We start from the raw sequence: 27,597 nt of genomic DNA on the forward strand, positions 1-27,597 counted from the left end.
AACTGTGAGCAACTCAACACCAGAATCTCCAAGCAACTCATATAAAGACTCCAAAACATCTACTGCCAGATTCATACTAGACCTCCCAGTTGGCACGCACATCACACCCTATCTCAAAGAGCTCTCTTTGCTCCCCATTCACAAATGCAGCCAACTCAAACTCCTCACTCACACATACAAAGCCCTACACAACATTAGATCTACATACTTCAATAGCCTCATACACACCATCAGCAGCCGGCCAGGCACTCTATCTCACTCTCACTTGTGCACAACCACATCAACAATAACAAAGCAGGAGGTCGCTCATCCTCCACCATCACATCCAAAACATGGAACAACTTCCCCCAGCACATTAGAGCCTCCTCCTCACTTCTTGAGTTCTGCTAAAACCTAAAGTCCTGGCTCATCGAATAACTACACAGAGACGATTTACCCACTCACCTGCTCAAGCACCTAGATACTTTCACAGATGATCAGTCGCGCACTGAAAATTAACATGACATTGCATAACACGTCTTAGGCAAGCCAGTAACACTCTTTGTGATAGGTGATGAGATGCATTATTACCTAAGTGTATCAGTTTGTCTCCATGCCACTGTCTCAAACATAAAGGTAAAGTTTTGCAAGGGAATTCTAAGACATTGTCAATTTCCCTTGGGTTTCAGATGCTATTGATTGCACACACAGAGCACTTCACCCACCCCACCACAGTAAACGTTACTTCCACAGCAGACACTGCTGGCTCTCCATCAACGATAAGCTATCTGCAATGTTAGGGATGCTTCAGAGATATGTACACTGACAGCTAAGTCTTCCGACAGTTACCACTTGAACATCAGTTGATTGCTGGAGATTTCTGTGACATGTGGCAAATATGTAAGCATAATAATGTACTCTGGACTGCATATATGTCTAGACAATGGCATCTCAAATACAGTCATGATTAATTTCACCCCTTCACTATACGCAACCCTAAGATTATCATTTCATGCATGCATGATCAACTTTTACAATTAACCTACACTTGTCACTACTCCTCTTCCAGTGAGCAACCACACAGCCTCAATAGAGGTCCCACAGAGGTCACATACACTGGCATGGTGTCATTGAGCTCACATTTGGAATGCTCAAGTCATGCTTCAGATGCCTTGACCATGGGAAGAGGAGCTCCAGTACTGCCCTGAAAGTGTGTGCAAGATTATAGTAGTCTGTTGCATGTTACACACTATTGCCAAGCAACTGAGCTCACATGTAGACATTCCATGTGAACTATGGGAAAATCCATGTTCCTGAGGAGGGAGATATAACAGAGGTCATGGTCTACAGGTGCATTCCCAGCTAGCAGCATCATATGCCACCTCTACTAATACTTTGAATGCTGAATCACAGGGGTTAGACAGTGTCAATTTAATTATGAAGGGTGGAGGTTGACACCGTTCATATATCCGATCCTCATTGTGATACAAATACACTAACACCTCCCTTTCCCATTCATGCCTTCATTAAAGACATGCTATTGGGACAAACATAATTCACAAGCAATACACACATATTCATAATATGTTTTAGCCTTTAAAATATGTTTTTTCATATTTTGTTAAGTCCATACTCCATTTCTTCACCTTCTCTATATATGTGGGGGCCAGACAACTGACTGAGTAATACAGTGCCGGCTCAGACATGGAAGGACCTCATCAGGCAGTGTGTATATCTGGGTTCAAGTATGAAGATCAATAATTCAAAAGTAATTTATTTAAAGTTGGAACACCAATGTACAGCTCACAGGAAAAGTCCTGTCAGGTCTCCTCACTCTAGCAACTGTCTCTCTCCCGGTTCCACAGTAAGAATCTGGAACTCAAGGAGCATGCAGTGGAATGAAGGAGGACCTACATAAATAAACACTAAATACAAATACGTAATTATCCTGTAAACCTAAATTAAAAGCTATAACAATACATAATAAACAATATCATCATATATTCTAATAATGTAATGTCAGGAAATACAACACATCTTCCCATTTTAGAGAAAACAAAAATACTACATACAGTTATATATACAAACTATATATAAACACACACATATATATATATATATGTATGTATGTAATTATATATAGTAATTAAAAATTAAAACCTATAACTACATAAGAAAATATGGAAATATAAAACACAATCATCTTCGCCTTTAAATGAAAAATAAAAAACTCACATACTTTGTGTAATCTGTACATTCTTTTCACACACAAAATCCGCCAATCACTATGGTCTGGCACGTGTCCTTCTGTCATGTATTTCCTTCTGTTCCTCTGCTTCCTTTTGTTCCTCTACCGGAACATTCTCAACCTCTGTTTCTGTCGCTATTGCATCATTCACAACAGCAAAATCCTCACCTTCCACTCCATTACAAATTTGCATGTCTGCCTCCTTGTTCCCATTTACCACTTCCTCATTTATCACCACAGGGTCAGGTAATAACTCCTCACCCAAATTCTTGAAACTTTTTAAATACAAATTACTATTTCCCTTGAGAACAGCAATGGTTTTAAGGTTCCAAACTATCCCATCACTCAAAAGAACAGCATTGTGTGACACCTCAGACATTTGTAAAGTTTCTAAAAACTGATTTTTTTTTTGTAACTAACTATGTTTTTCCCCCTTGGCCCACATACCTTCACAAATTTCTACCCTTCCTGAACCCCTCTTGTGATCAAATACTTTTTTTTATATTGCCTATGCTTGTTGATAATCCTTTCTCTGACTTCATCAAAGAATACATTAAAATTATCAGACTGCAATAGCCATTCTGCATTGCACTTTGTTCTCGGTTCTCTCCCTTTCATTACTTCAAAAGGAGATACTTCCAGTGCTTCATGAATGGTAGCTCTATAAGTCCACATAGTTTTTAAAAAACTTGAACCTCTCAATCTTCACCATTCATACAGGCCAATTGTATGCCATTCTTCAAGACCTTGTTTAACTCTCGACCATGCCATTACCACTAGGATTGTATAAAGATGTGGTTCTATGCTTCACTCCTATCCTCTCAAAATAGTTCTTGGTTAAATGTGATGTAAATTGCATACCATTATAACTGATAATCTGGACAAGTAACCCTTCTTCCACAAATGTTTTGTCCATAAACTTCAATACTTCCACGGAATCTATTTTCTCCAAAAGTTTGGTAACTGGCCACCTGGAAAGCACATCGATCATAGAAATTATATACTTTGAAGGTGTACCAATAGGAACCATAATATCTATAGCCACTGTATGCCATTGTTTCTCTGGAATGAGAAGCTCAGACATATTAAGACTTAAAGTCTTTAAGTATTTGTTAGAGTTAGCACATACTATACAATTCCTGAACATTCTCTCTAAATTCATGTCAATGTCAGGCCACCAGTACCATTTGTTTACTCTTTGTTTAGTCTTTACAATACCACAATGACCTTCATGGCACAGCTCCATTATGCGGTTGTTGATTATGAATAGGAGAACTGCTCTGTCTCGCCTAAAAATAGTTTAATGAACTACCAACTTGATTTCCCAAAAATGTCTTACATTTTTAGAAACTCTGGATTTCCTTGGCCAACCTCGCACCACTGATTCAATAAAATAAAAAATTAAAATAAAATTAATACACAACAGACAATGTCTGTCCTTCACCCAGAAGGACTAGTTCACTGAAAGTTGTGTAATTAAAAGAAAATACAGTGTCCTTACTTCACCCAGAAAAGGGACTAGTTCACTGTGAATAGCAGCCAAGTTAAAGAAATCAAATACTTTCACCTGCAGCCAAAAACATGAATTTAATGCAGTCTCCGAACCATTGAAATATAGCAATATAATACAAACGTAGTCTGGGAAAAACACACAGTTACGGTGTCAATAGACCACAACAATGCCGATGTATACTTTCCCGAGATGGCACTGTTAAATGTCTTGACAAGAGCAGAACAATAGCTTGAGGAATAATGGAAAGCTGCACTTCCAATATGGCCTCATGTTCAGACGCGACAGAAACACACCCAGCATGTGACACAAACACCAGAGAACATTATGTGGAAAGATGATCACTGTTGTGCGCCAAAAGTGAATATCTCTTGTCGATAATGATGTGGAATAGTGCACCCTGTCGAACTCCAAACAACCTGGTGCCAAGTCGCATGCCAATGTCCACGAGAAGCTATTTGGTAAAATGCCATTGTAAACAGCCAAGGGTGTGTCAATAACATTGTTGAGTAAAACTTCAATCTATGTTAAGTAATGGCTCCAGAGTACAGTTTCTCCAGAAACTGCACACAGTAACTTCAATCTAAATACACATAAGGCGCCGAGCAACAGGATGGATCCAAAACTGTACAGTGTCCATAAATGAGAGAATCCACCGAAAGGTACTGTGAGTTCTTCTCCATTGTTCCAACAGCTTCCAGCTCATCGCCAAATTTGTAAAGTCGGATTCAAATATCGGAGACCAATAATTCAAGAGTCATTTATTTAAAGTTGGAACACCAATGGACTGCTCACAGGAAAAGTCCTGTCAGGTCTCCTCACACTAGCAAGTGTCTCTCTCCCAGTTCCACAGTAAGAATCTGGAACTCAGGATGCATGCAGTGGAATGAAGGGGGACATACAAAAAATAAACACTACATAGAAATATGTAATTATCCTGCAAACCTAAATTAAAAGCTTTAACTATACATAATAAACAACATCATAATATGTTCTAATGATATAATGTCAGGAAACACAACACACTGCAGTGCACTGTGTCTCCATACAAGAAAAGGTAAGGACAACCACATATGCTGGGAGCAACTTCGTCACTGGGCAGGGATGTGCTGAGGGTATACTCCCACCGATATCTCCAGCACCTCTGGCTAATCCCTCACTGCACAGGAGGGCCGTAACTTCCTGGTCGATCCTCTGTTCACAGCCAGGGACACAGAAGGTGATAAATCCGATTTTTTTAAAAAATAAAAGTGGATTTATAGTTTGAAAGTATTGTCCAGTCACGTTTCTGTTTTGTATATGACCTTGTTGGCTGTGCCACATGTTGTGTTCTAAACTGCGTTGAATTAATTTATTTATTTTGATTGCAATTTTAAATTTAAAAATGACATGTTAAAAATGTGTTACTAATATGTTGGATAATTTTCATATGGCTTTGGATCAAAAGTGCAAAACATATTTCTGTGTGGTTCTCTCATACCCCTTTCGATCTGTTTACTTTAAATCATGTTTGAAACAGAGCTTACGTAATAGAGAGCACACAATAGAGAGCAACATGGACATACACTGACATACAATTGTCATTTACAAAATAGTGCACGTACACTGGCCTCTTTTAAATCTTCAATCTTCACATGTCATAAAAGTATTCGTGAATGCTCCAACCATCACTCAGCATTGGCCATTCAATCACAATTACATTTCATGTTTGCCCTCATAAGCGGATGTAAGGTTGCCATTGTGCACATGTTTCTAGGTCTAACGCAGATAAATAATTGATGATGAAGTAATATACCACTTCTGAGCGTAACCTTTAATCATAGACAATTAAGGTTGCACAAGGTATTCTGGCACTACAGTACTCTACAAGTGGGCAGCAGGCTACTGGGCTGTTTTTTGAAGGTGGGCTTTATTTTTACCCGGGTTTGATGTTTATTATCCATTTTGTCTTTAAAGCATATATTTTTAAAAGTGGAAACTGTTTAAAACAAAGTAGCATGGCAAAGGAGAGTGGAGTACTTGACAATGTCTATCGTCTACTTGCTGTTTTTTTTCTTGAGAAGTATTTTAAAATGTGTACTTTTTTAGAACACATCCCCTCCGTGTTTCTTCATTTTGTCACCACTTTTTATGCAGGCAGTACTGTACTGCTGAGCCACGAACAGAGGAGGACCCAGGATGAAGAGTAACAAGGAACTAAGCTGCTACGTGTCATGTCTGTTCCACCAGTGAGAAGGAAGAACCATCAGTAGGGAGAGTTCACCCAACCAGAGAGTGACTCTTTCTGAGTCTAAAGGAATCCAGGTGGAGTATGCTGAGCCTATTAAGGTGGTGGTAGACCTGGATTGCACATGCGAGGGGAGTCAGACGATGGGCTCCGCCTGGTCAGATAGCATGTCCCACCATCATCTGGGCCTGAGGCCACCCACTCCATCACTCCAGAGGCCCAAACAACAATGGAGACTCCAGTTGCTCAAATGTGATACCCCCTCCTCCTTTAAGTGCCCACCTAGAAGAATAATTACTAAGGGAAGCATTCACCATAGAAAGTGAGGGATTGGGTGAAATGTTGATGGATTTGGTGGTTGTTGTCTTTGTCAACATGAAATGTAAATTAGTGTGGATGGGAGTTCACCACAAGTAATAAAGTCAATGCTCTATTATGGCCTTCCAAAGGTTTTAGTCATTTAAACCTGAGCTCAACCCCTAGTAGCTTCAGCACAAAGCAGACAGACTTAAGTTACCAAACAAGCGGAAAGCCTTTAGAAGTAACAAAAACAGTAAAAAAGTCAAAAACAAAAACAGAATAAAAATCCCACTTCAATTTCTAGACATAAGGAATATTTTTATAAATAAAATGCCACCAACAGCAAAACTCCAATAAGGGTAACCCGACGTATGATTTTTTAAAGATTTAAGTGAAAATAGTGAAAATAGTGCCATAATGAGCAAAGCGCCAATGATAGTCAATGGTCGCTGTAGAACAGGATCTATGCCTTGTTTGGGGCTCACAGCGACGGAACATAGGAAGGACTGATACTAGTGACCTCCCACATCTAACATTAACATTCAGGTATAAGCAGTAACTGTACCCATAACAAATCCATAGGCAATATGGACCTCATTTACAAGAATCCGATGCATTGTCAGATTTCGTGCGTCTGCCACACATCCCCTAACAACACCATGGATGCACTATATTTACAATACAAAGCTTCATGGTGCACGTTTTCACAGATGCTTCAGACTTTCTGGCATATATTTTGCCTTGGCAAGTCAGTACTCTCAGCAAGAGAACCCAGGTTCTGGCAGATGTAGTCTTTGATGTCCCTGAGACTTCTTAACAGGAGGCAATTTCTGTCCAAGACACTAGAGAGCTTTTAGAAGCAGGATGTAGAAAGCAAAGTCAAGTCCTTTTACTTCCAGGACAGAAGTGGCAAGCAGCAGGTCAGAACAGCAAAGCAACAAGCAGAATGGCAGTCCCCCCTACAGCATCATGCTCTTCTTACTAGCAGAATTTCCTCAGATCAGAAGGATTCTAACTTTGCAAGGGTCAGAGGTCCAGTACTTCATTTCTGGCTTTGAAGTAGGCAAACTTCAAATAAAAGTATTTGTAGTGCACAAGACCCTGCCTTTCCTCCTCTGGCCCCAGACACACGCCATGGGATTGTGTAAGGACAGGAACAGGTGCAAGTGTCAGCTCCTCCCACCACTCAAACTCAGGAAGACCCATCAGGATATGCAGGGCACATCTCAGCTCCCTATGTGTGACTGTCTAGAGTGAATTTGCAAACAGCCCAACTGTCATCCTGACCCAGACATGTATTCAGCAGACAGTCAGAGGCACCGAATGGTTAAGCAAGAAAATGTCCACTTTCTAAAAGTGGCATTTTCAAACTCAAAGTTCAAAAACCAACTCCACACAAAGATGCATTTTTACATTCAGAGACATGTGAGTTCAGAGACTGCAAACTCCATATCTCTATCTGCTCCCAGTGAGAAATTACACTTAAAAGATATTTCAAGGCAATCCCCATGTTACCCTAAAATAGGGATAGGCCTTGCAAGAGTGAAAAACGAAATTAGTAGTATTTCACTATCAGGACATGTAAAACACACCAGTACATGTCCTACCTTTTAAATACACTGAACCCTGCCCATAGGACTGCCTTGAGACTCCTTTAGGGGTGACTTGCATGTAGTAAAAGGAAAGGTTTTGGCCTGACATGTGGGTGCACTTGCCAGGTCGAAATGGCAGGTTGAAACCCAAACTGCACACACAGACACTGCAGTGGCAGGTCTGAGACATGTTTTCAGGACTACTCATGTGGGTGGCACAGTCAGTGCTCTAGGCCCACTAGTAGCATTTGATTTACAGGCCTTGGGCCCGCATGGTGTACTATACTAGGGACTTACTAATAAATCAAATATGCCAATTATAGATAAACCAATCACCAATACAATTTAGACAGAGAGCACTTGCACTTTAGCACTGGTCAGCAGTGGTAAAGTGCCCAGAGCCCTAAAGCTAGCAAAAACGAAATTAAGCACAGGCTCACAAAAAGGAGGTCAGAAGCCAAATGTGTGGGGATACCCATTCAAAAAAGGCCAATTCCAAAAATGTGCCTTCACCATTTAACAGGAGTTTTCTAACTATTATACATTGCTGTTCAATTATTTCTCTATCTGGTCCCTTTCCCTAGATACAGTATTAATATTTTAATCAGTACTCTAATCTTCTATGCAAGACAGCTAGGCCTGCCACAGTGAAAATAGCTTTTAGGGCCTTCTCACTATAGGAACATCTTAACATTCATTTTCCACATGTGTCAGTTTTAAATACCATGTATCCTGCCTTGTACGCAACTAAGGTCTACATAGATGTGGCTTACTAATACTTAAATGGAAATGTATTAACTTTTAGAAAGGGTTGTTGTAACAAGTAGCACTGCAGGTTCAAACTTTATCAATCAGGCTACAATGGTAGGCTTGAAACCATGTTTTGCTTGCCACACTATTAGGCCACACTATTGGATGGCACAATAAGTGCTGGAATCTATAGGTAACATTTAACTTTTCATGCCATGGGCATTGTTTCTACACCATATACTATGGTCTTAAAGGAGAGATAAATACACCAATGTGGAACTAGCCGATTTGTACGTTTTGGTAGTCAGAGCAGATAAACTGGGCACTAGACATCAGTTTTCCAGTGTGCAAATCTAAAAAAGCAGCAGTGAAAAAATGGGGTTACCCATGTAAGAAGGGGCATTTCCTGCAACTGTGCTCCATTGGTTTTCCAAATGTTGAAGTTGGTATATCTGCTATTCAATTTGAGTTTAAAGTGTATTTCCTTTTGATCTATTTCTTGCAATTGGATTATTTTATAACTTGGAGAGTAAAATGACACTATGGCCCTCATTACAACTTTGACGGGCGGCGGAGGCCGCCCGCCAAAGTTGCGCCGCAGGAATACCGCACCGCGGTCTGAAGACCGCGGCCGGCATTCTGAGTTTCTCGCTGGGCGGGCGGGCGGCCGCCTTAAGGCCGCCCGCCAGCCCAGCGGGAAACAACCTTCCCACGAGGACGCCGGCTCGGAATCGAGCCGGCGGAGTGGGAAGGTGCGACGGGTGCTACTTCACCCGTCGCGTATTTCACTGTCTGCTATGCAGACAGTGAAATACAAGCGGGGCCCTCTTACGGGGGACCCTGCAGTGCCCATGCCATTGGCATGGGCACTGCAGGGGCCCCCAGGGGCCCCGCAACACCCCCTACCGCCATCCTGTTCCTGGCGGGCGAACCGCCAGGAACAGGATGGCGGTAGGGGGTGTCAGAATCCCCAAGGCGGCGCAGCAAGCTGCGCCGCCTTGGAGGATTCCAACGGGCAGCGGAAAACCGGCGGGAGACCGCCGGTTTTCCTGCACTGACCGCGGCCAAAGCGCTGCGGTCAGAATGCCCTGCGGGGCACCGCCGGGCTGTCGGCGGTGCTCCCGCCAACCGCGAGCCTGGCGGTCACAGACCGCCAGGCTCGTAATGAGGGCCTATATATGGACACTAGTTTACTGACTGGAAAAACAAGTAATTGCAGACGGACTCACTGACACACCCAGCAGGGTTTTCAGAATAATCAACAAATGTGATACAATTTCTTATGAAAATCACTATGTGCAAATTTTCTTTAAATGTGCATTGTAGATGCCCTGCAGTGAAATTACATTTACCCTGGCTGGCAAGCCTATTCCTAAAAGTAAGTAAATGTAGTAGCCAAATATCTGCCATGTGTGTGCAAAGCCTGTAAACTGACATTTGTAGCCTGTTTGTAATATAGAAAGAATTAAATAATGTAATTTTAGACATGTAAAGAACATATTAAACACACAACAGTTCCAATTAAAGCAAAACAATGGAAACATGGAGAATGCTTAAATATTAGTGCTCATTTGGAACGAAGCGGATATATAAAAACAACAATTTAAATGATTCAAAACTGACACTTCAAATTCTCTTGATATTTCAATATAAACCAAGGTTAGTAAGTGGTGCCTTTCAGAGGTATGTGACAATATAACAATGTAAGATATTGTGCCATATTAAAATATAAGCACTGTGGCTGGGCACACTGATTAAGCAAATTGTACATTCCAGTTATCTTCTCAGGATTCTTACAATGAATTTGTAACAAAGCATATGCACTTATAATGGCCCCAATTCACACAGAATTTACTATGAGTAGATGTCACTCCTGATTTCCATCAGTGAAGTCAGTAGCAATCGTAGTTACATGACTTGACTCCTCCCGTCAAATTTCGGTTTTACCTTCTAGCGGCTCGGCTCTGTTTCTATGATGCAAGGTAAGAGTTTGCCAATGACCAGTATGGTGGTAATGTTCCCTGCAAGGCGTTTTTCTATGGCCCAGGACTCCTGATGGAATGTGCAGCTATTTATCATGAGATACCCCTTAGCTTCTCAAAACTTGGCATACTGAAGAGGCAGAGCTCACCCTGGGCTAAATTCCATGAAGGGAAAGGTCATAGTGCTCTGCAGTGTGCCACAGCCTGGAAACCCAGCCTCCTATTCAGCTGGGACATGGCATTACCGCTGCAGTCACAGACACACAAAAAGGTGGCTGCCACGCCTCACCAGCCAGGGCAACAACAGCTTCTTTGCTCTCTGAAAGAAAGGCCTGCAGCAAATCTAACAGGCTAAGGCGGGTATGCTTGATGAAGTGTTCAAATACCCCCATTTTGCTGTTGATTACTCATTCTGTGGCATGTAGCAGGCACACACGTGGTAAAGAAGGGGTACTACATTGGTCGATTGCATTTTTTGAAGTGATGCTTTCTGGGACTTGAAGTCTTTCTTTCAATTGAGCCAGTGGGTAGCATCTAATAACTTTGATATACGAAAGGAAAGCCAGGGACTAAAAGCATCATGAATATCCACCTGCCTTGGTATGATGCAGCAGAATGCTTCTGATTTTGTTGGATTTTATTTTTTTGTAACTTGCTTTAAAGGTAAATCCTCTTATAGGATTGCCTAAAACCAGCCACCCACAATGCACTGTTGCACCGTTCGCTGTGGCATATATTTTTAGGTGTCATTCCATTCACAATGTTCTTTGCATAGTACCTCTAAATTACTCCCTCGCTTTTTCTCTCTTCTGCTCTCACATTTCTGTTAATCTTTCCCTCATCAGCGCTTTCAGGGCAACTTTAGAGTGGTGTAAAGCTCTATAAAAGAAACCATCATGGCATGCATATCTTATGAGAGTGTGACATAGTAAAGCTATTGCAGCTTAGTTTAATTCGGTGACATTTGTGGTCACGTATTTTGTATAATGGCCATTTGGAATATTAGTTATACTCGTTTGTCGCGAGCCATTGAGGCAACTGATCAAGATTAATAGACTGCTCAATGTATATTATTGCAAACATTTCATAAAATCTATGGCTTCAGTAAAGGAAAATCTTGATTGCATTTCATCGTTATACACACCTATGAGATCATTGTCCCACTGCTTGCACAGTAACATCTGTTCACTGCTCTTTGTTGAAATAGCACATTCTGGTTTGATGGGATGATGTTAATCTTAGGTATATATTAATGATGGGCATTTTACTTGGCACAACGCAATGGCAGTGGCAAATTAACATTACACTCCCTGTACTCCAACCCTCTCTTCCTCTCCTTCCTGTTCTCAGAACCCTTCAGCTCAAAGGTATGAGACCCGGAGTGTATTTATTCAGTCCCCTTCTGCTTAAAGGTTACTGACTTGGAATGTATGTATTTTGTACCCTTCTGCTCAAAGGTAGCTGGCCTAAAAAACATATATTCCCTTTGATCTACGTAAATGTCCTTTCATGCTATCTTAACCCTGCACAGACTGACATTTTTGTCCAGACATATTCATGGCACTCTTCTTACTCCCAGATGTGCTTTTTAAATGCACCCTGAAAATTGCTTGCCTCTTTCTAATATATTGTGAGAGAAATAAACAGCTAAAGGAAATACAATAGACTAATGCCAATGTAACATTTACATGGGTTTAAATAATTGATGAAATCAGTTGCAGTACAGAGTACCAGCCCTTCAGTATTTCTATTTAAAACACTGACCCATGGCACTTCTGGAATCTATCCTGTCAGCCCATCTACCACAGAAGTTCTGTTTCACCAACCTGCACACATTTGAAACATCCTGTTCAGTTAAGATGCCTTCTCTTTTATTCTAATTGTATAAAGCCAATGTTTTTAAAAGTTAGGCTGGTATTGCCAATGTAGAGGAATAATTCCTTTAAATGTTTAACACAGAAATATATGTCTGCCCCCTTTTCTTTGCTCCTAACTCTATTGACCCCTCATTCTCTAGGTTAAATGCCATGAAGGTGCCTCTTTGCGGCTTGTTTTGTACTAAAAACGTTTCAGTAAACACACTAGAAAGGGTTTCATCTCTAGGGTATCACAGCCAGTCTGTAGGAATGAGGCAAAAATACTCCCAATATGGTGGCCTTGTTGTGTCCTCTCTCCTGCAGCGACAGGCCTGAGAGTGTTGCTGTGGCACCTGGCACACATCCACTACACTCCAAACCAAAATGCAGAGATAAAAGACATTGTCATTTACTACACCAATTGCTCCACCTCTCATAAATGCGGGACCTATTACATTGCATTTGCACCTGATTACCACCTGCTTCCAATCAATGGTATTTTGCATGTGCAAAAGCACACTTTTAAACATATAACCTAATTGCAGGTGCTTTGTACATAGAAATAGAGAGTCTCAAATACAGCTTCTGTTTTTAAGAATCCTTAAAAAAATACTCATTCCTTATTTTGTGTGATCTTTGTGCAAAACTGAGAAATCAATCCTTAAACCACTTCTTTACATCTCAAATGGCGTTTCTAGCAGTGGCAAAGCCATTTGCACTCATTTACCAACTCTTAATGCTTTTGTACATGAGTTTATCAGACGAGATTACAAATACATAAGTACCAATTCTCCAAATTCCAAATTAGGCCTCCATCACACTAGAATCTTTCTGAACCGGGCTCCATTAATTTTAGAAGGTGATATTTGTTGATAATTCTGAAAACCTGACTGGATTTTACAGTTCATCCTCAATAAGCAAATGTTTATTTTCCATCAAAGGAAACAGTTTTCATTGTGTACTGTATTACATTTACACATCTTAATTAATGGACACTTATTTTTTGCATGCTTGCTGCACAGCTCATTGGATTTGTCCACTTGTTAGTAAAGGCCCTCATTGGGGATAAACTTTGTAAAGGCCTTCATGGGGATAATCTATACACTTAGGGGAAGGAACATTTTTGTGCTTATTTTTTCGTTGGGAAGTAACAGTGCCGCGTAGGTTTTCATTATGCGAAAGAGGCTACTGGATTTGGGAGACAGGATCACAAGGATGCTGGGTACTAAGTATGATTCCACACCACATGACACCTGTCGACCTAATCCGGGTTCTTCAGCTAACTAGCAGCGCCTCATCTCTGCCCAAGATGATTGTGGCAATCGGGTGCATGACAAGAAGTTTCCTCAAGGGTATAGTGGTTGATCAGATCCCATCCCTTTTTCTCAGTTACCAAAGAGTCTCATATAGGCAAAGAAAACAGAGGCAGAATATAGTTCAATAAGAATTTATTGAAGTAACTGCATCTTAGATTTAAAAAAAAGGCATGTATTGCAATAACTAGGATAATAAAACACAATAAAAGCAAACAGGTGGCTAGCAAAGTAAAACACAAGAATAATCCTACCATACTGTCACTAGGAGTGATGTATATATTTCTCCTACCTAAACTATGTCTGAGCACAGCGCAATAAGCCTAATCTGCCCTTCGGGATTCTCCCCAGGGTGTACATCATACCTCATACCTGGAGGAAGACGCCTGTGGTCTAGAGAGACACCGTTCCCATGTGGATCAGAGGTCCCGCCGTCTAGGCAAGTAGCAGCAAAGTGGTCAGCAATCAGCATGCAGTTGCGGTCATCTGGCTGGAATCTCCCTCTAACGTGTCTGGGACAAAGGGGTGTTTTTATAATAAAACAGCTGACATTCTAAGAAATAGTCCCCAAGTATAAGTGTGTGTTTTCTGTGAATGTTGGAGACACAGCATACCATGTTTGTCAGCAACCCTATCTGACTGTAGTCTTGGAGAAAGTACAAAGTGAATAAAATGTCCCACTAGGAATGCAATGCTTTCCTAGGTGAAAGTACAATGAGATAAAGAAAATAAAACAGCACAACAAATGTTGCTATTGTTAGGAAAGAAAAGCAATGCTGAAAAACAGGGATAACGTGCTCAGTGACAGGCCTGGTTAAAATAAAACAGTGTGTCTAAAACAAGGCTAAAAGAGCTATACAACATCATATTATTATAAAAAAAAATTGTTGGCGTTGCCAAGGGAAATAAAAAGGACACCAGAGCCCATAATATACATAGCTCCCTTGGGGTGCAGCAGGCATGCGCACCCACTTTGTGCGCCCCAAGGGCACAATGGTATTGGAGAAGGGGCCACAGACTCATGTGCGCCGCCTTCTGTAATATTGATAGCAGTGGTGCACATGTAGCGTCAGTGCTATCATGAAAGAGCATGGCCCCATGCAAATGAGGAAATCACTTTGCTTCTGCTCCTGCGCCATGTTATGGACATGATAGTGGGGGAAAACTTGCTCTTAGGAGGCACACTAAAACTGCACCACAAAAAAAGGTTCCATACTTCCAGTATGCCTCCTAAATGCAGCACCCTGCAGTGGAGAAATGGGGTCCCATGGACTTCCCAGACATCCCCCTGCAGTTGGTTGGAGTCATTCACTGAACCTGCCTGCAAGGGGATCTCTTTCCCCTCTTCAAAGTGCAGGCCACATGCCACCAGAACTGTGAAACACTGTGCAACTTTGAAGCAGCTGCTTTGTATTTCACATGAATGCAGTGTCCCCAGGGCAGCACCAGTTTGCTGCTTCCCTGGGGCAGCACATTCTGTGTAATACAGTGCACTGTGCCTGTTTGTGCCATATGCCGTTTGAAAAGTACACCGTGGCACAGATGAGGTAAGCGCACCATATACATAGTATGGCCCCAGGTGCTATTGTTTATGTTTCTGTAGCAGATGTAGGCTATTAGGAAGTCAGTAATGGGTTGTAAAAGAAACCAGTGTTTTTCTGAATAACATCATTAAAATGACTTGAATTTAGAATGCACATCTTTAGCCACACTGAGGTTCAGGATTACAGAGAGCCAAACTTATGCCCTCATTACAACATTGGTGGTAAATGCCACCTACTGCCGTGACGGCTGCCAACATACCATGACCGCAGGGGTATACCTCTATGGGTATTATGACCCACACAGAGAAATCTGCCACTATTCAGACACACACACACACAAGTCTGCCACACCAAAGGTCAGTGATAAACTGGTGGCACCAAAACCCACACCATTACACCAACAGGAATACGCCCACAGTATCAGGACCCACGAATCACTGCAGCGGTCTTTCAACCGCAGTAAACCATTGACGGTACACACCCTTCGCTCAAAATACTCACACGCTTACAAAACTCCAGCACATTGGACAATTCAAACTACACACACCAGACACACATACACACACCACACCCACACACCCACAACACTATAAAACACACACCCACATTACCCACAACCCTTTCAACAAACAAAAGATAACTAACAGAGAGAGAGACAAGCCAGGAGCACCCACTCAATCTGAGCCACAGAACACCATCACCCATACACCATCCACGCACCTCACAGCACACACCACAACGCATCACCCCACACATCCTCACACATACCACTCACACTACATCCATAGCACCCCAAAGACACCCCAGGTTTTCAGAGGAGGATCTAAGGGTCATGGTGGAGGAAATCATCATCCGGGTAGAGCCACAGCTATTCGGATCACATGCGCAGCAAACGTCCATTGCAAGGAAGATAGAGCTATGGCAGAGAGTCGTAGACAGGGTCAACGCCGTGGGACAGCATCCCAGAACAAGGGATGACATCAGAAAGAGGTGGAACAACCTACTGGGGAAGGTGAGTTCTGTGGTAGCAAGACACCAGGTAGCCGTCCAGAGGACTGGCGGTGAACCCTCACCTCCTCCCCCACAACTAACAACATGGGAGGAGCAAGTCTTGGCAATAATGCATCCTGAGGGCCTCGCAGGAATAGCATGAGGACTGGACTCTGGTAAGTCAAATCTTTACTACTATATCCCCACCGTACCTGCATGCCATCACAAACTACTACCCCTACCCTCACCCCCATCACTCCACGACCTCACATATACCCCACTATCACAATCCACCCATCCCAATACTAAGGCACGCATGCAACAGCTATGCATGGACACCCATCACAGACCTGCATGGACACCCATTACTATAACATGCCCATTAGAGAGAATCACCTAGCCCACAAACTCACCACGCACACAAGGCAAAGCTGAAAGGGCAATCAGAACCATACAGATAAACATACCCATGCACAAGATGGCACACGCAGATACAATAACACTGCATTTACATCCCCACAGGACCTCCACTCGATGTCACAGGAGAGGAGGTGCCACCAACATCCAGTCCCCCCACAGATAAGGCCCACAGAGATGACAGCAGCTCTGCACGCCTGGATCACGATGACCAACCTGGCCTATCAGGACCTCTGGACAGTCGGGTACCCTGCCACAGTCCCATACCACCACAGACCCTCCCCCCTCAGGAAACACCAGCACAGCACCCACCCAGAGGGCCCATACCACTGTCCCCAGGACATCTCAATCAGCAGTGTGTCCACCACTACAGGGACCCCAGGCAACTCCACAAACCCAAGACAATCAGGGACCTGGGGTCAGTGGCAATGGGCACAAGGATCAGAGGCACAGGACAACAGGGAAGCTGGGAGGACTGCTGTGCGACAGGGGGAGGAGAGGCCCAGGGAACCCACTCTCCATGAGGCACTTGCAGGGATCCCGGGAGCATACCATCATTCCAGGAGACCTTGGACCCGATACTGGCCAAGTTGCAGGACACCCAGCGGATGAAGGAGGGACAGTACCTGGAGATCAGGGAGCACCTCAAACACATACACACCATCCTGGTCTTGATTGCAGGGGTGCTGGCTGACATAGCCAACACCATGAGGGAGGCAGTGGCACACCAACGGGTCCCTGACACTAGCCACACCGAAGAATAGCCCTCCATCTCCTCCGGCGCTAGTGGACAGGAGGCCCCGCCACTGGAACAACAGGCCACCAGCACCCCACCCCCTGCAGAAGGAGAACCACCCCGCAAACGGTCCCTGCGATCCAGGCAGAAGCCAGAGAACATTGCCAAGACCCCCGCCAGGAAATAAGACTCTCCTGATTGTCACCCTTGTGTCCCACTCAGTTACCCTGTCCACCTTGAACTGCCATTGCTCCCCTTCCTATGCCCCATTGGACAATGCACCTTTGATACAAAGAGCCTGGACTCTAACTGGACATTCCTCCACCATCACCCAAGCCCATTGCACATCCCCCTCAACCTCTTAGCACTTAAATAAACACCCTTGGAATAAATACAAGTCTGGAATCTGTCAATTGATTGAAAAATGTATTAGTTCAACGATCTGTAAACATTGCAATTCATATGTACAGTTATACATACATTGGCATGATCTGCAGTGGGCAGCAGTAAACACACCAGGAGCCAGAGTAGGGCACAGAGATCTGTAAATAGAGATGCCAAAGGGTACAGTAAGTGGCCATAGACATAGGGAATCATGCTGCCATGTCCAATGTCGAACAGAAAACTGCAATGTATAGTAAAGTTACAGTGTCTTACCTGTGTGTCACTGGAAGTACTGCTGTATGAGAGAACGTCTGTTGTCCACATCTTCATCCTCTGCCCCCTCTTCCTCACTGTCCACAGGCTCCACCGCTGCCACAAGACCATCTCCAGGCTCATCCTCCTGCAGAAAAGGCACCTGCCATCTCAAGGCCAGGTTGTGCAACATGCAACGATGATCTGGCACACCTTCTTGGGTGAGTAGTACAGGGATACACCAGTCAGATGAAGGCACCTGAACCTGGCCGTCAGGAGGCCGAATGTTCTTTCAATTATCCACCTTGTTCGCCCATCTTCCTCATTGTAACATTCCTCTGACCTTGCTCTGGCATTCCTCACTGGGGTGAGTAGCCATGAGAGTTAGGGTAACCAGAGTCAAATATCGAGAGACAACTGTTAGCCACACACTCACCCTTAGGGACAACCCCATACCCATACACCAATATATACTGGGTGGGGACCTTGGGCTCACCTATTAGTCACACCCAGTGCCTCTGGAGTTGAGCCATCAAATATGGGATGCAGCTATTCCTCAAGATAAAGGCGTCCTGCACAGAGCCAGGATACTTGGCATTCACATGGGAGATGTGATGTACTGGTCCGCCGAACACACCATCTGTACATTCAGAGAGTGATAGCTTTTTCTATTCCTGAACACTTGTTCATTTCTCCGGGGGGTGAGGGGGGGGGAAACGAAGGCTACATGTGTACCATCAGTGGCTCCAATGATGTTGGGGATATGTCCCAGGGCATTAAAGTCAGCCTTCACTGTGGCCAAATCTTCCACCTGGGGGAATACGATGTAGCTGCGCATGTGTTTCAGCAGGGCAGACAACACTCTGGTCAACACGTTGGAGAACAATGGCTGAGACATCCCTGATGCCATGGCCACCATTGTTTTAAAGGAACCACTTGCCAGGAAATGGAGCACTGACAGGACCTGCACTAGAGGGGGGATACCTGTGGGCTGGAGGATAGCTGAAATCAGGTCTGGCTCCAATTGGGCACACAGTTCTTGGATTGTAGCCTGATCAAGTCTGTAGGTTAGGATAATGTGTCTGTCCTCCATTGTCGCTAGGCCCACCAGGGGTCTGTCCACTGGAGGATGTCTCCATCTCATATTCATCATCAGCGGTTGAAGTCTAGGAAGGAAAACGGTGAGAAGAGGGTCATACTCACACATCTATGGAAATAATGATGGATATCTTCATTTACAGAACAAGTATGTGAAACCGAGAGTCAGTTGATGTGCCAATGTCTGCTGTGACGCAGTTAGGTGCCATGGCCTGTGCCTCCCTGAAATGGGGGCTGCTTGACCTGTGAGTAGGGACAAGTAGAAATGAGGTAATTCCACTGGCGTTGTGCGCCGTTGCGGTCAGCGGTTGATGACCGCCACGCAACTTCGAATTGGTTAACATTAGGCCCTGTGGGTTCCAGGAGCCAATGGCGATGTACGCCGGCGGTGACGGTACGCACTGCGCGGACGTGAACACTATTTTCTATCTGTTCACTCACTTGCTACCTGACCTTCAACAGGAGAGGACCTACACTGCAAGTGCTGCTGTGACCTGTGTCTGGAAGCGGCAATGGCTCATGTGTCTGGGGAATGGGCACCTGCCTTCACTTCGGAGTAGCTGCAGAGACTTGTGGATGTGGCCGTACCCCAGTACACTTTACTCTATAGTCCTCCAGACAAACAGGTGAGTACACTGTGAGCATGATGAGTGGGCTATGAATGTATGGAGTGCTGTGTATGTAAGCCACATGTATGGGGGGGCTGAGGTGTCCTGGCTAGAGTGCTGCATCTATGCTGGTCAATGTATGTGCGTAAAGGGATGGGAGGGATATGGTGGGCCATGAGCATGACAGGCCGGACGGTATGACTAATCCCTTTTCTGCTGCATTTTTCCTGCAGGTCAGCACCCATCAGAAAAAGGGTATTTGGCGTGCCATCGCCAAGGAGGTGCGGACCCTGGGGGTCTTTGACAGGTGAAGCACCCACTAACGCAAACGGTGGGAGGACCTGCGCCGCTGGACAAGGAAGACGGCAGAGGCCCAGCTTGGGCTGGCTTCCCAACGAGGAAGGGGTGCCCATTGTACCCTGAGCCCTGTTATGTTCCACATCCTGGCGGTGGCCTATCTGGAGTTGGATGGGCGCTTGAGGGCATCACAGCAGCCAAAAGGGGGTGAGTACAAATTCAGAATCATGACTTTGCACGCATTAAGGTTTTACCTGGGTGGGGATGTGGACTGTGGGTGCTCCTAGGCCAGGGCGAACATGGCAGCGTAGGTCCCTTTTTGGGCAGGCTCTGAAGCACTCCAACCCCAATGGTGTTAGTGGGCATCTCCTACTGGTCAGGGCCCTGTTTGTTTCAGGTGTGCAGCTGATGGCGTTATGCTGATGACTATCTTTGTAACTGGTACTGCATGGCCTAGTGCATAGGTCTGCTCCCTGTGTTTTGTGGACGCCAACGGTAGTGTTGTTGCTGGCACTGACCAAGTGTATCCTCTGTCTCTCTCTCCCTTTTTGTTTTGTCACCCTGTCCTTGTGTGCATTAGCATCATCTGGCGGAGGAGCAGAGGCACCTGCGACGGATCGAGCTGAATCCCAAATGGGCCTGGAGGCCTAATCCACCGAGGGTGAGGGCACCAGTGGGACGGAGGGCAAGGGGAGCACCATGACGGAGACAGGAGGGGACACTACAGACAGCGAGTCCTCCTCCAATGGAAGCTCCCTGGCGGTGGTGGACACCTCTGTGACCACCCCAACAACAGGTACAGCTGCCACCCCCCTACCAGCACCGCCCTCCCAGCAGCCCCTCAGCGTGTTTGCCGTGCCCGCTCACCCAGGAGGGTGGGCATCTCCTTCACCCCAGGCACCTCAGCCCTGCCCCAGTCAGCCCTGCTGCCCTCAGTGAGGAGGCTATTGACTTCCTGAGATCCCTCACTGTTGGGCAGTAAACCATACTGATTCCATCTAGGGTGTCAGGAGGCATTTGCAACAAACAAATGCATACCTGGAGGGCATTCTCCCTGGCGTGGCGGCCCAACAGAGAGCATTTCAGACTCTGGCCTCCACACTGATGGCAGCCATTATCCCTGTATCCAGCCTCCCTCTCCAACTTCCTCTACCCAGTGCCAATCCCCTCAACCCCAGCCTATCCCAAGCACACCTTCAGACCAGCATTCACCCAAATCAACACACAGAAGTGGCTCAGGCAAACACAAGCACCACACTTCATCTCACAGGCACTCACACAAGAACCATCCCCATGAAGACACACCAACATCCACTACCTCCACTGTGTCCCCCTCCTCCTCCTCGACCAACTCTCTCCCAATTACGTCTCCACTCACACCTGCATGCACTATAGCCTCATCCACTACTTCCATCACCACACATCCCTCACTGGCAGTCACCACCTCCACATCCATGCACACGTCCCATGTGTCCTCTCCCACTGTGTCTGTGACCCCTCCTCTCAAAGTACACAAACGCAAGCACACACCCACTCAACAGCCATCCACCTCCCGAAAGCATCCAGGTCATGCATCTGCACCCAAACAAAGCAGACTGACACCTCCTACAACCACTCCCTTTTCCTCCACTTCCAAACCTTCACCCTCTTTCCACCCCAATGTCCCTAAGAAGCTCTTCCTAGCAAACATTGACCTCTTCCTTCCTCCTTCCCCACCCCGTCCTTCACCTCGGGCCAGGGTGGCCAAAACCCAGCCCAACATCTCAGCCACCAAATCCATGTCCGCTGTGGTGTCTGCAGCTGTCAGAAGGTCAAAGGGGGCACCCGTCAGCCCAGTTAGTGTGCCACCAACCCCTGCCAAGGGCAAGAACATTTCGCCACCTGGCAAGGTGAAGAAGGGAACAGCATCCAGCAAGGAGAAGGAGCCACAACCACCCAGCAAGGCCTCCTCAAAGACTCCAGCTGTCAGACCCAAGGTGACACCACCATCTGCCAAGGGCAGGAAGGGGCACAAAACACCAGCCAAGGCATGTCAGCCGTCCGAGCCTGCAGGTGAAGGCCTGGTGGCTACCAGCACAACCACCAACTGCACCGCGGCCAGCACCACCACCTGCACCGCTGCAAGCACCACTACTGTCAGCAGCAGCAGCCCCAGTGGGCAGCCCTCCGAGGCTGCAGGAGAAGGGCTGGAGCCTCCCCCCACCACTGGCAGCACCACCACCACCACCGGTACTACCAACACTGTGCAGCCATAGCTGCCAGCGAATGGACTGTAGCCCTCCCTCCATGGACTATCATGCATCCTGGTCACTGCAAATCTCGTGGCTGTGACACCCAGGTGAGGGACTGTGACCTGGCACCCCCCCCCCCATGTGCTGCATCCCTGGACAACAAGCCCCCTCCAGAACCAGTGGAGAAAGGCATCATTCACCCTATCCTTGACAGGATGAAGCACACTGGGTACAATGCCCCCTCCAGAACCAGTGGAACATGTCACCCACATGAGAGACTGTGGCTTTGCACTCCCCAGGACTAAGCAGTGGGCAAACCACCCACTTGAGAGACTTGAGAGACTGTGGCTTTGCACTCCACAGGACAAAGCAGTGGGCAAATCACCCACTTGAGAGACTTGAGAGACTGTGGCTTTGCACTCCCCAGGACCAAACAGTGGGCATGGAGCCCCCTCCAGGAGCAGTGGCGTAGTACCATCTTACAGCTGAGTGCACCCCTTTCCCCTTCCCCCTGAGGTGCCTGTGTGTTTTCAACCTGATGCTCCTGCAGTGTTCTCTCTGTTTTGAGGCAGGAGTCAAGTGTGGGCTTGGCATATGTGTTATAGCCCAGTGGGTCATGGAGTATTTTTGTATGGACATTGTCCCTCATTTTTTGTATATATTTTATATATTGTACATACTGTTTATTTATTTATGAACGTATTTCTCTAAATTTCTAATATTACACTCATTTGACTCCATTCCTTTTGTCCTTGCGTTATTCCAGAGGGTTACGGGGTGTATATGTAATGTTGGTGCATGTGTTTGTGTGTATGGTGTTGGGGATGAGGGTGGGGGTGTTGCGTGTTGCGTATGTGTGTCACTCTCTTTTTCTTCACCCCCTCCCATGTGTACTAGGTGCAATACTCACCGTAGTCGTCGTCGCCGGCATTGGTACTCCTGGTATATGAGAAGATACACCAGCATGGGTAACACCTGCAGTTCGGGCTCCATGGCGTCCTGGTTCTTCCTTGAGTGTCGAGAGGTGATTGGTTTCCCTTCAAAGTATGTTTCTGCCGTGCTTTTGATGGCGTTGGTACCACCCCGGAAAAGTTGGCAGATGGGCGGGTTGTAATGGGGTGGGCGGTACATTGTCTTCTGCCTGGCTGTTGGCAGTTACCACAGCGCTGTTTGTTGCTACCACCGTGGCGGTCGAAGTGTTAAAGTGGCTGTATGTGTTGGCAGTTTCCACCGTGGTCATGATTCAATTTTTGTTACCGCCGGCCTGTTGGCGGTATTACCACCGCTTTAACACCGACCGCCAAGGTAGTAATGAGGGCCTTAATCAATCTCTCTCGCCATATCAATTTTGTCCTACACCAGGATACTACTGTACTCTTCACACCCCTCTTCCTGCAAGGTACCCATTGCTGTATCTGGCAAACTCTTTGCCTTAATGCCATCAAGTACCTGATCCTGTACCAGAACCATCTCCTGCCACTCAGTAATTTTCTACTTTGCTATTCTCTGCATAACACTGCAACAGGAAGCAAAGGAGCTCCCTACTACGGGCTATGTCGTTTTTTTTTGTAAGGCAATATCGTCTATTGACATATATTGCCACCAGCAGAAGTGGGACAGATTTCCCATAGAAACATCAAATGCGGCCTCATTGCCAGGCATGGGCGTCTGTGGGAGGGGGCAAGAGGAGGGGCGGGCTTGCCCCCCCTGGATTTAGGTTCAGCCTGGTGCACAGACTCACAGTGCAGTGTAGCCCTACAGCAGCCGTAGTGTTACACTGCCTGCACTAGTACAGCTGATGACGTTTCAAACCTGCCCTGCCATCCTGGTCAACAGCTGCATGGCTCAGATCTAACGCAGTACTTTCCTGTATCTTCAATCCAAGGATCAATTACTCTCAGACCCTGAAGCCTGCCTCTAAATACATAAAGTATACAATACACATGGTCCAGTGTACTGTTAGCTGGCATTTTGGTAATGTCCAATGTTTGGAGGAGAAAGTAGGAGAGTTTCTGTTATTGCTTTCACATGCAGGCATCGCCTGCCTCCAAGGGCAATTCAGGAATGTGAATGTAATGGCGTACAGTGCGTGAGTGTGAGTTGCGAGGATGTGCAGCTAATATGGCTTTCGTTTCTAAATAAATTAGAGGATGGAAAAACTGGACAAATGAAGGACCGTAAAAATATGGCACATAAATCGACTTTAAGAATAGAAACAAAGTTTTCATCGGATTTATTATAGATTCAGAACATAAATGTAATCTCTAGTCCTATATTCTGTTTGTAATCCAGAGAACGCTGATATATTGGGTCCGCCGTTTTCCTCTATCAGCCTGATTAATTGTCATGTACATCTTGCTTCTGGCTGTCACTGTATACAGCATAGGGCAATTTGTCGGCCCATGTCAGACGTTTGCTCTCTGAGTGTAGGCATTTTTCTTGATCCCATATGTATATTCACCTAAAAGGAACTGCACTTCATTGTCCCTGCTGGTGGACCAATAATTTACTTTGCACGAGGAAGAATATTTTCCTGTGTTGTTATATTAAAGTAAAGAGGATTTCTAAAACTTGTTTTAAGTTCACAGGCCTGGTAGGAAGCACCCGCTCTGTTTTATTCAAATTATGTGTTGATTATTTTTTTATTTACATTTTATTGCAAGCATGTGGACACCACCGTTTTTAAATTGTTTTTGTGCCATATGCTTGCATTAAACCATTAAAAAATAACCTTTGCATCTGCTTGCCCAGGTAGACCTATTAGCTTTGCCAATCTTCAGGTGACAAATTGCAAGCATGACTGCTCATTCCACAGTAAAATCATTAATGACTTTGAAATGCTATTGAAGTGTTATTGAATTCATAATACTTTTTAATGGTTAATGTTGCGATATCCTGGCTGACTTGAGTTACAAGGTTGCATGGGTGGAGGATCAGTAAAATGAATTCCTTTACATGATAAGCTTTAATTGGAATGACGTCATGCAGAAGGTGACGTAGCAGAGAGCCGATTCCTAGTTAATATTTATTATGAGATTTATTAGTTCATATTAGGCATGTTAATATTTATTAATGTTGGTGGAAGTCCTGCCAAGCCTGTGTTCATTAAAGAGACCATCACATTCCCCTCAAGTGCACTATCTTAATGGAAATATTTATGTACGGAAATATTACTGTGGTATCCATGGGAACGGCAAAATAGTCATATCCTTGTCCATTCATACCAATATTCTTTCAGTTAACAATTTAATCAAAAAGAGCCAATTATAGTATAAAATTCAATATAACCTAATTAGAAGCATCTGCAGTGAAATCCAAGCCTGAGTTAATCCATAATAATAATTATCCTCAAGAGTATTTGTTTTTAGCGTACTGCATTATAGAAGCACTTTTAGGTATAGTGAGTCACACAGTTCATGTCAATAGCTAAGCCAAGCTCTAGATACAGGATTCTGAGCTCTCACACAGAAATATGTTTTGGAAATATGAAATATCTTATAGGCAGTCTAAGGAATGTACCTATGCAATACCAGGTTGGATAGGACTGTAGTCTGAAGATATGTACATTGGAGGTTGCCCCTCTCTGTACCACTGGTTACCCGGAGCATAACTTACTCAATGAGATCTGGGGGTGTGAATCTCAAATTTCCCAACTAAACAAACAGTAGGTTGGAGAGCAGAGAGTTTAGATGACCAAAGTTCTGGATGGACTGCTCCCATGAGGAGCAGGATCAGTACTGACTTGCATTAGGTGGACTTCTGTGTAGAGTAGCACAGTGGGCAAAAAACAGTGGCTTGAAATGCTACCCCAGGCATTGTCCGTGTTTAGAATATTTGCAAGCATTTGCATCACCAATTGTAAGATATTTAATTGCCAGTAGCATGTCAGGAAACCTGAGACTGGCTCAGGCTTTCCAGGCCTAATAGTGGCAAAGTCTGTGAATTCCAAAAATTAGAAAATTTGCTCCCATTAAAAGGGTGCTTGTATAGGTGCAGATTTACAGCTTTTTTTGGTAAACCAGTCACTAAACATAATTAAGTTCCTGAGCCAAAATATGGACCAGGTAAAACCTCTTAGTGAAATGAGAATAATGAGAACAAGCATTTGCAATGCAATGGGTCTTGCATCTGCTCCTAACCGGACTATTCTTGCCACATAAATTAAAAATGAAAAGTAATACAGTTTCTAATAAGCAAGCTGATTCAAAGCACCACAGCATCAGCATGAGGGAGCATACAAAAGGAAAAAGGAGTTCGCTCGCAGTCAAACGTATCGGCAAAAGTGCAATTAGATGTGTAACAGGGGCGATTTCCAAGGTGGTAACTAAACCGCCCCAAGGTTGGACAAACGTAAGGCATTTACTGATGAAAATAAAGGATTTTTGAAAGCTAAGCCCATGAACGAGTGATAGTGATGGGCATGCAGTGGGCATGGTTAAAAGCCCAGACACATACCAGCACGTTGGAAAAGCAGCGTGCAAGCGCTGCTATGCTCGACCTAAAAAGCAGTACAGTAGAGAAAGAAGAGGAAGATGTCTTTGAATTGGAGGACCTAATTTCTAGTAGTTTTAAATTATCTTGCCAGGTACTGCCTTTATATGCCTCTCTTTCATTTATGCAGGAAGGTGAAGTCCACAGGGCTCTGAGAAATCTTAAATCAGACTCACTGTATGATCTATGTACAACCCCGTTTTGTTAGATCTTGCATCTTTCATTAGCTGATGCCTTCTGAATTTGATTGGCGTTTTCCCCAGTGAGGTAGTGGCTTTCTATGCCACTTAACTGTTTTGTTGAAGCAGAAGTGTGTCTACTGTGCACCAAATGTTTTCATAGGACTTACCATCTTTCTTGTAGACACATACTTGATTTGCTAGTGCAGAGAAAACATTAACCTGCTTACTGCAGCATACATTAAAGCATTGGAATATTTCCTAAGTTCCCCTTCAGATTGTGTGGGATGAGAATGTCCCCTGCATGGTGTACAGGTGAGTTCACTGTCCTGTGTGCCCAACTGCGAGTATCTGATGTCCTGGTTGTAGTGTCTTGTGAGTTCGAGATTATTGGACCTTTTTGGTTATTGATAGACTACATAGAACTGTGATGAAAGTGTTCAGTTGTGGCTAACAGAATTCATGATTTAGAATGTTGAGTGTGTGGTTTCACGCCGAGGAATAAAGATGTGTAAGGTCAAATGCCATGTGTGGGGTGATCATCTACTGGTACTGAGGCTAGGGAAAGCACTAGAACTTGCGACAAGATAGGCGATATATAAACCGAAGAACC

This window comes from Pleurodeles waltl, chromosome 11 (assembly GCF_031143425.1).
Source record: "Pleurodeles waltl isolate 20211129_DDA chromosome 11, aPleWal1.hap1.20221129, whole genome shotgun sequence".
Taxonomy (NCBI): Eukaryota; Metazoa; Chordata; class Amphibia; order Caudata; family Salamandridae; genus Pleurodeles; species Pleurodeles waltl.